The sequence below is a fragment of the Piliocolobus tephrosceles genome, chromosome 15 (genome assembly GCF_002776525.5).
Source record: "Piliocolobus tephrosceles isolate RC106 chromosome 15, ASM277652v3, whole genome shotgun sequence".
NCBI lineage: Eukaryota > Metazoa > Chordata > Mammalia > Primates > Cercopithecidae > Piliocolobus > Piliocolobus tephrosceles.
The window spans coordinates 103,398,820-103,408,775 of record NC_045448.1 but is presented as its reverse complement, the minus strand read 5'-3'; the positions used below and the strand labels follow the sequence as shown (position 1 = coordinate 103,408,775).

At 42.8% G+C, this 9,956-nt stretch overlaps 1 protein-coding gene and 1 pseudogene across 1 annotated transcript in view; one reads left to right on the top strand and one right to left on the bottom strand.

Annotated features, from left to right (window-relative positions):
• Window positions 1–9,956, bottom strand: part of TBC1D8 (TBC1 domain family member 8) — a 129,460-nt gene that overhangs the window by 55,032 nt on the left and 64,472 nt on the right. The gene's annotated exons all lie outside the window — the stretch shown is intronic.
• LOC111542245 lies at window positions 1,576–1,869 on the top strand (annotated as a pseudogene).

Here is a 9,956-nt window from a genome sequence, read left to right as displayed (position 1 = left end):
GGAAGGTGCTTTCTGGCTGGCAGAGTGTTTACGACTTCAGTTCTTACACCAAACGCACCTTGCTAAATCTAAACAACCAGCTGTCTATTAAAATAATGAATCCTCCTCTCTTATAAGGTAGACATACAGCCATGACTATGTACTGTGCTGGCCTTTAAGGCATTTTGTTACAAATACTGCATGGGAAGAGTAAAATGTTCTCTCTTCGAGAACAGTGGTGACAATCACAGAGGAACAAGCTTGAAGAACACAGTTTTCACAGATTGTCGTGGGGGACATTGAGATTAGGGAGAGGCATACTTTGGAGATACTGTCGGTTTGCTTCTAGACCACCACAATAAAGCAAATATCAAAAGTGAGTCACTCACAGGTTTTTAAATTTCCCAATGCATATAAAAATTATGTTCGCGGCACGCCGTAGTCTATTAAGTGTGCGAAAGCATTATGTCTTTTAAGAAGTACATGCCTTACCTAGAGAATACTTTATGGCTTAAAAAAAAGTTCATGACTATCTGAGCCTTTAGCAAGTCGTAATCTTTTTGCTGGTGGAGGGTCTTGCCTCAATGTTGATGGCTGCTGACTCATCAGTGTGCTGGCTGCTGAAAGTTGGGGTGGCTGTGACAATTTCTCAACATAAGACAACAATGAAGTTTCTTGCATGATTGACTCTCCCTTTCACGAAGATGCTGTTGATAGCATTTTGCCCACAGTAAAACTTCTTTCAAATTTGGAGTCAATTCTCTCAAACTGCTGCTTTATGAACTAAGGTTTATGAAATATTCTAAATCCTTTGTTGTTATTTCAGCAATGTCTGAAGCGTTCAACAATGTTTCAACAGCCTCTTCACCAGGAGAAGTTTCCCTCTCTAGAAGCCACTTTCTTTGCTCATCGATAAGGAGCAACTCCTCATTCATTAAAGATTAATGAGAGTGCAGCAATTCAGTCCCATCTTCAGGCTCCACTTCTAATTCCAGTTCTCTTGCTGTTTCCATCACATCTGCAGTGACTCCCGCCACTGAAACCTTGAATCCCTGAAGCCCTCAAAGTCATCCATGAGGATTAGAATCAACTTCTTCCAAACTCCTATTAATGTTGGTATTGGCCGGGCGTCGTGGCTCAAGCCTGTAATCCCAGCACTTTGGGAGGCCGAGACGGGCGGATCACGAGGTCAGGAGATCCAGACCATCCTGGCTAACACGGTGAAACCCCGTCTCTACTAAAAAAGACAAAAAACTAGCCAGGCGAGGTGGCGGGTGCCTGTAGTCCCAGCTACTCAGGAGGCTGAGGCAGGAGAATGGCTTAAACTCAGGAGGCGGAGCTTGCAGTGAGCTGAGATCCGGCCACTGCACTCCAGCCTGGGTGACAAAGTGAGACTCCATCTCAAAAAAAAAAAAAAAACAAAAGTTGGTATTTTGACCTCCTTCCAAGAATCACAAACGTGCCTCAGGCATCTAAGATGGCAAATCCTGACTATGACCTACAGTAGCAGCAGCTGAGACACCTGCGAAGGGATGCAGCTTTTCTTCTGTAGGTTTGAGTCGAGAACTCTCGGTCATCTTGGTAATACCAGGTTGGATGTCCAAAGTTGCAGAAGAAAGACCAGAACTTTCAGGAAAAAAACTTACTGTATCTAGCAACTCAGATATGGTGGAAGTGAAGTCAATGTTCCAGGAAGATCTTCCAAAACAAAGGTAGTCGTCTCTGGAAGATGTAACCACAGTGGTGGTATGTAAACTCACACTTTTACCCTTAAAATCTCTGACTCTGGTAAAACTAGAGAAAATGCACCAAGCAGCACAGGATATGATTTGCCAACAAGAAAAGGCAGAAAAGGAACAATGGCAAATAACCCACTGGATGATAACTTAGCACTTCAGGGAACAATCTACCTTATCTACTATTTAACAATAACTTGGCTGGGCGCGGTGGCACGCGCCTGTAATCCCAGCACTTTGGGAGGCCAAGGCAGGTAGATCACCTGAGGTCAGGAGTTTGACACCAGCCTGGCCAACATGGTGAAACCCTGTCTCTACTAAAACTACAAAAATTAATTGAGTGTGGTGGTGGGTGCCTGTAATCCCAGCTACTCAGGAGGCTGAGTAGCTTGAACCTGGGAGACAGAGGCTGCAGTGAGCAGAGATTGCGCCATTACACTCCAGCCTGGGCAACAAGAGCAAGACTCCGTCCAAAAAAAAAAAAAAAAACAAATAATAACTAGAAAATAAGGTCCATCTGTACACTGAAAGTAGTATTTGTTAATATCAATAAAATTGATAATATTCATACAAATAATATAAAAATGCCCAAGATTGACAGAACTTGTATTGTGAATTTAAACACTCTGATTTGTATTAAACATAAGCAGTTAAACTTTGAATCAAGTTTTATGGGATTTTTTTCTCAAGTCATATTTCTAGAATTGCAAATTAAATTATCATTCACTATTCTTATTGCTTTCCGTTTTATAGATAACATTCTTGGACACAAGGAACTAAATACAACATTTATATAGAGAGCATGTTTACTTTTTTTTTTTTTTTGGAAAGAGTTTTGCTCGTTGCCCAGGCTGGTGTGCAATGGCATGATCTCGGCTCACTGCAACCTCCACCTCCCGGTTCAAGCGATTCTCCTGCCTCAGTCTCCTGAGTAGCTGGGATTAGAGGCACCCACCACGACGTCCGGCTAATTTTTAGTATTTTTAGTAGAGATGGGGTTTCACCATGTTGGCCAGGCTGGTCTTGCACTTCTGACCTCAGCTGATCTACCCGCCTCGGCCTCCCAAAGTGCTGGGATTACAGGCATGAGCCACTGCGCCCAGCCTACGATTTTATTAAAAGCCTGAATTTGAAGATACATTCCAATCTTGCATAAAGTTCATGTTGGGTTTTTACATTACCTAATTTAAAAAAACTTTTTTTAACCAATTTTCTGTACCAGGTTATGTTAAATACTATTAAATATCTTGTGTGACCAACCGATCCTACCAGTAATAAGAAAAGTGTCTTAAATCTGATTTTTTTTTTTTTTTTGAGATGGAGTCTCGCTCTGTCACCCAGGCTGGAGTACAGTGGCGCCATCTCAGCTCACTGCAAACTCTGCCTCTCAGGTTCAAGCAATTCTGCCTCAGTCTCCCCAGGAGCTAGGATTACAGGTGCCCACTACCGCACCCTGCTAAGTTTTGCAGTTTTAGTAGAGATGGGGTTTCGCAATGTTGGCCAGGCTAGTCTCGAACTCCTGACCTCAGGTGATCTGCCTGCATCAGCCTCCCAAAGTGCTGGGATTACAGACGTGAGCCACCTCACCCAGTCAACAAATCTGATTTTTAAGAAACCCTCACCTACTCTGTAGTCAGCTAAGCTTTTAATTACATTAATTTCAAGGACTTGAGAATTACATTTCTGCCTTTATCATCCGGGTATCAAACAATTACGAACCTAAAAATAGTTACCATAATTATCTATATAAGCCTAAATGATACAGACTTGAAAGACCCCAGGAGGTAAATATACATATTAAATTTGGATTTTTAATTCTAAAAGACTGCACCTAAGCCTGTAATAGATACATTGCTAAGAGTATCTTTGTAAATTCTGAATGTAATTCTTCGGGGTTTGTCTCAGTCAATAATAGGAAATTTAAATTAGCATAGGCCTTAAGGCCTGGTTGAGTTATTAGGCCCTGTAAAGGAGGTTAGAAATGTGATCATTCTTTAGTTAATTGTTACTGATTGGTAGGTGATATTTTCTCAGATATTAAGTAAATGTAAAGCTTTGGGTATTTGGAGAATAACTTTCTATAACACTAACCATTATCTGGTAACAGAATTTAAGAATGATGAAAGGTATTACATATTTTAGAAATCTAATTAAGGTCTAGATCAGAGTAGTAAATAATGGAGAAAAGTGTGCATGTGTTTTTCTCCAGTTTAATTTTAAGTAGTTTACTATTGTACTCTCATTTTAAAAGTTTGCAATGGAAAAAAAAAGTTTTCAATGAACACAGATTAAATTCGCTAAGTTCAAATATGCTTCCTTATATGATTTAAAATTTGCTGTGTGAAATTTAAAAGTGTTTTTAAAGACCTAAAATAAAGGGACTATAAAAGAATCAAAAAACAAAATAAAATAATGAATTCTTTCCAGAAGGTTTTCAATTTACTTTGCCCAGATGAATCAGAGGAATCACTATCTATGTAACTATAGCCTTATGAAATGTATTTCTTAAATAATAAGACTTGAAAGTCAAAATTACTCTTTGACCCATGGGCTACAGAATGGACGTTGTATTAGCAGGCATGAAAGCAACATTAATCTCCTTGTACCTCTCCATCATGCTCTTGGGTAACCAGGTGCATTGCCAATGAGCAGTAATACTTTGAAAGGAATCTTTTTTTTCTGAGCATTAGGTCTCAACAATACGTATGTTAGTCTGTTTGCATTGCTATAAAGGAATACCTGAGGCTGGGTAATTTATAAAGGAAAGAAGTTTATTTGGCTCCCAGTTCTGCAGGCTGTATGGAAAACATTGCAACAGCATCTGCTCCTGGTGAGGCCTCAGGAAGCTTACAATCATGGCAGAAGGCAAAGGGGGAGCAGGTGTGTCAAAAGGAGTGGGGGGTGGGGGGCGGGCGAGCACGCGCACAGGAGAGAGAAAGGAGAGGCCCCAAGCTCTCTTAGCCAACCAAATCTCTCGGGAACTGAGCAAGAACTCACTCACCACCAAGGGGATGGCACCAAGCCAGCAGTCCCCAAACTTTCTGGCACCAGAGACCGATTTTGTGGAAGACAGTGTTTCCACAGACCATGGGGGATGGTTTCGGGATGAAACTGTTCCACCTCAGATCCTCATCAGGCATTGGTTAGAGTCCCATAAGGAGCACTCGACCCAGATGCCTCGCATGCACAGTTCACACAAGGGGGTCACACTCCTATGAGAGTCTAATGCCACCATTGATCTGACAGGAGGCAGAGCTCAGGCAGGAATGTGCACTTGCCTGCTGCTCCCCTCCTCCCATGCAGCCCAGTTCCTAACAAGCCACAAATTGGTACCAAATTGGTACTGATCTGTGGCCCGTGGGTTGGGGACCTATGCACTAAGCCATTCATGAGGGATCTGCCCATGACCCAAACACTTCCCACTAGGCCCCCCCTCCAACGTTGGAGGTCACATCTCAACACGAGATTCGGAGGGGACAAAGCACCCAAATCGTACAGTGGGCTTCAGATACTCAGTAAACTATGCTATCAACAGAGGTGCTGTCATGCAGGCTCTGCTGTTTCATTCATAAAGCACAGGCAGAATACATCTACCATAGTTCTCAAGGGCCCTAGGATTTTCAGAATGGTCAATGAGCACTGGCTTCAACTTGAAGTCACCAGGCACGTTAGCCCCTATCAAGAGGAGCTTTGAAGCCAGGCACTGACTTTTCCTCTCCAGCTGTAAAATTCCTAGATAGCATCGTCTTCCAACAGAAGGCTCTTTCAACTACATTGTTTTAAAACCGGTTGTAGGTTGTGTAGTGCGGCCCACCTTCATCAATGAGCTCTGCTAGATCTTCTGGGTATTATAACTCACTGCAGCTTCTCCATCAGTACTTGCTGCTTCACCTTGTACTTTTGTTACAGAGATGGCTGCTTTCCTTAAACCTGACGAACCAACATCTGCTAGCTTCAAACTTTTCTTCTGCAGCTTCCTCACATCTCTCAACCTTCATAGAATGTAAGAAAGTCAGGGCTCTTGCATGGATTAGGCTTTGGCTAAAAGGGATGTTGTGGCTTGTTTGATCGTCTATACAGACCACAAAAACTTTCTCCATAGAAGCACTCACTCCGTTTTGCTTTCTTATCATTCACGTGTTCACTGCAGTAGCAGTTCTGATTTCTTTCAAGAACTTTACCCTTGCATTTACAACTTTAACTGTTTGGCCCAAGAGGCCTAGCTTTCAGCCTGTCTCAATTTTTGATATGCCTTTCTCATTAAGCTTCATCATTTCTAGCTTCTGATATAAAGTGAAAGACGTGCGACATTTTCTTTCACTTGAGCACTAGAGGCCATTGGAGAGTTATTACTCTAATTTCAGTTTTTTGGTTTTTTTTTTTTGAGATGGAATTTCGCTCTTGTTGCCCAAGCTGGAGTGCAGTGGCACCATCTCAGTTCACTGCAACCTCTGCCTCCCGGGTTCAAGCGATTCTCCTGCCTCAGCCTCCCGAGTAGCTGGGATTACAGGCATGTGCTACCAGGCGCGGCTACTTTTGTATTTTTAGTAGAGACAAGGTTTCTCCATGATGGTCAGGCTGGTCTCAAACTCCTGACCTTAGGCGATCTGCCCACCTCAGCTTCCCAAAGTGCTGAGATTACAGGCATGAGCCACTGTGCTCAGCTTAATTTCAGTACTTTTGTGTCTCAGGAAATAGGGATGCCCGAGAAGAGGGTGGGCCAGTGGGTGGAGCAGTCAGAACACATATGACATTTACCAATTAAGTTCATCATCTTATATAGTTCATGGCACCCCAAAACAATTACAATAGTAACAACAAAGATCACTGATAACAGATCACCATTAACGGACGTAACAATAATGAGAAGTCTGAACGACTGAAAATATTACCAAACTGTGACAGAGATACAAAGTGAACACATGCTGTTGGAAAAATGGTGCTAACAGACTTCCTCAGTTCAGGGTTACTACAAACCTTCAATTTGTATAACATGCAATATCTTCCAAGTACACTAAAGTAAAACACAATAAAAGGAAGTGACCTATAGTTAAATGTATTCTAACACCATATAGAGCTGCAAAACCTTAAAATCTCATTCAACCATTCTTAACAGCAATATTGGTATTATTTAGAAATGGTGTGTGTGTGTACATATACTAGATACACAAACGATTATGTGAACATTGTTAGAAATCAAGATTTTCAGTATGAGAGAAGAGAAAAACAAATGTAAAATCAAAGTTAAGTTATAGCTATGTAGTTTTACAATTGAACTGGAAAAGTAAATATGAACTCATTATTTATTTCTCTTTATCATCACACATACTTTCTATGTTCACACTTACTTGAAAAGTCTTAGAGGCAATGACAACCCAGTAACAATGAAGAAATACCTCAAGAAGGTCAAAACTTCAGTTCTCATGCATGTACACAATAAGGTTTCTGCAGGTTTCCTTACACTCTCCCCCCTACTTTGGGGCATGTTTGAAAATCTTCACAACAAAAAAAAAACGAAAGAAAGAAATGAAAAACAAACCTTTCTAAGAAAAAAAAAGGAAGAAATACGGATAACTAACTCCTACCGATGAGGAAAATATACTCAGAAGTGAAAATGCGGGGCCAGAAAACAGGGCAGAAGTACTTACTCCCTGAATTTCCTTATTATTTTTTTGATCAGGATCACTCCCAGCCCCAGGCAATTCAGATATACAAGGCTCTAGCCTATGTCACAGAAGTCAGAGAAAGGCAACCCTGAAGTGGGCCCCCGGGGACCTCACAGAATGGCAGAGACCAGAGTAGGCAGGCAGGCAACCCACTGGGGTCAGACCAGCAAAACTGGCCGAGAAGGAGGGCTCCAGGCAGCACAGAGTCATGGTGCCTCCGTGTTCATTTCCTATGTTTTTGTTTTTTTTTTTTATCATTAAGGAATCATTTAATAAAAAGTCATTTGCCAGAGTCATCTCCTTTTGAAACCCACAGCCTCAGTCAATGTCTCTTCATCTACTAAAAATGAAAGGGATTAAACTAGATGCCTGCTAAGATCCTCTCCAGACGGTTTCCTTGTTAATCAAGTCCTGCTTTACGCAGAAGTTAGCAACCAGTTCTGTAACCTGTAAGATACTACAGAAAAGTCTGATTCCAGGCTTAAAAATCAGGTTTTTTGTTTTGGGGGGTTTATTCATGTATTTATTTAAAGACACAGTCTCATCTGTCACTCAGGCTGGAGTGCCATCATAGCTCACTGCTGCCTTGAACTCCCAGGCCTGAGCAATCTTCCTGCCTTAGCCTCTTGAGTAGTTAGGACTACAGGTGCACTCCACCATGCCCGGCTACTTTTTTTTTTTTTTTCCTGTAGAAACAGGGTCTTGCTATGCTACCCAGGCTGGTCTGAAACTCTTGGCCTCAAGTGATCCTCCCACCTCAGCCTCCCAAAGTGCTGGAATTAAAGGCATTTGAGTCACCGGGTCCAGTCTGGTTTTTTTTAGTTTTTTTGAGACGGAGTCTCGCTCTGTCGCCCAGGCTGGAGTGCAGTGGCACAATCTCGGCTCACTGCAAGCTCAGCCCCCCAGGTTCACGCCATTCTCCTGCCTCAGCCTCCCGAGTAGCTGGGACTACAGGCGCCTGCCACCACGCCCAGCTAATTTTTTTTATTTTTAGTAGAGACGAGGTTTCACTGTGTTAGCCAGGATGGTCTCAATCTCCTGACCTCGTGATCCACCTGCCTTGGCCTCCCAAAGTGCTGGTATTACAGGCGTGAGCCACTGTGCCCAGCCCCAACCAGGTCCAGTCTTAAAAATAGTTTTTAACATCACTTTTAATGTCAGCATTTACTAGATCTACAAGTTAGACTCAGTATGTCCCTGCTTTTTAAATAACTATAAAGAACAACCCTAAGGGAAGAATGCCTTGGGTGAGTGTAATTATTTGAGCATAAGCAAAATGACTTTATTTAGAACAGTAAGAGCCTGGTGACAGTAACTCCATAATAGAAAACAAATGTGAGCCGCAGCACCCCGAGCGTGACCGAAAACAAGTGTGACAACTCGCACCACCTGACCTCAGGGCGGGGACCCAGAGAAAAGCACTGTCTTCCCTCCCACTAGGTTGCTTCCAGGACTTTCCTTGAAGCACCCAGGGAGTTCTGTTCTTGAAAGAAAGATGGGGTTGGCACTTCCTTTGCTACCCTGGTACAAAGTTCACAGAGATGCTAATCTGATCCACCCTGGAACATTTCCTCCCTCAATAAAATTCTCTCTCCAAAGACAAAGCAAACAGTGATGCCAACTGCAAGAAAACCAAGATGCCAGCCATGGTCAAGGGCAGGGATAAGAGAGTGTGCGTCAGAAAGAACGCTCTGAAAGAACGTTCTGTCAGGGCCAGCACCTGACACACCCGTGGTGTCGTCGATGCCTGAAGCAGCCCTGGCAAGTCCCTGAGCTCCCTGTGGCTTGCTCCTTCCCTCTCCAGAGTCAAAGCACCAATATAATGTTGAGAGGAACAAATGAAGAAAGTATGGGAAAGGAAAGGATTGTTTAAACTGGAAAACCCTTTTTTTTTCTTTTGAGACAGGGTCTTGCTCTGTTGCCCAGGCTGAAGTGCAGCAGTGTAATCCCAGTTCACTGCAGTCTCAACTTTCCAGGTCCTGTCCCATCTCAGCCTCCTGGGTAGCTGGGACCACAGGAGCACTAACAGGCCCCGCTAATTTTTTAAATTTGTTTGTAGAAATGGGGTCTCGCTATGTTGTCCAGGCTAGTCTTGAACTCCCGGCCTGAAGCAACCCTCCCACCTCACCTCCCAAAGTACTGGGATTATAGGAGCAAGCCACTGTGTCCAGCTATTCTCCATTTTTTTTAAACATATGCCACATTTTGATTTATGAAAATATCACAAATTGCTTTAATGATCTTTAACATTTCAAAAGGATTTTTTTCCATTTTCCAAATCTAACCTATTAAGTAAGCTTTTTCAAACTACACACATACTCCTTCCCAAGATGTGGCAGTGCCTCTGCCCACCAAGTAAGCTCCTGCTCTGCTGGAACCCTTGCCCCCCATGATGCCCAGGTAAGGTGGTCTCCTGACCCTCTCCTGCTACAATGTGGCACACTTTCCTTCTTTTCTGTTTTCCTGCTCCCCATTTCACTCAAGACCATGGGGCAGACCTTACTGGCTACGTAAAAACCTTGCACTTAAGCTATCAAAAACAGAGCCAACAAACTACTGGAGCAGCCCAGAGTCC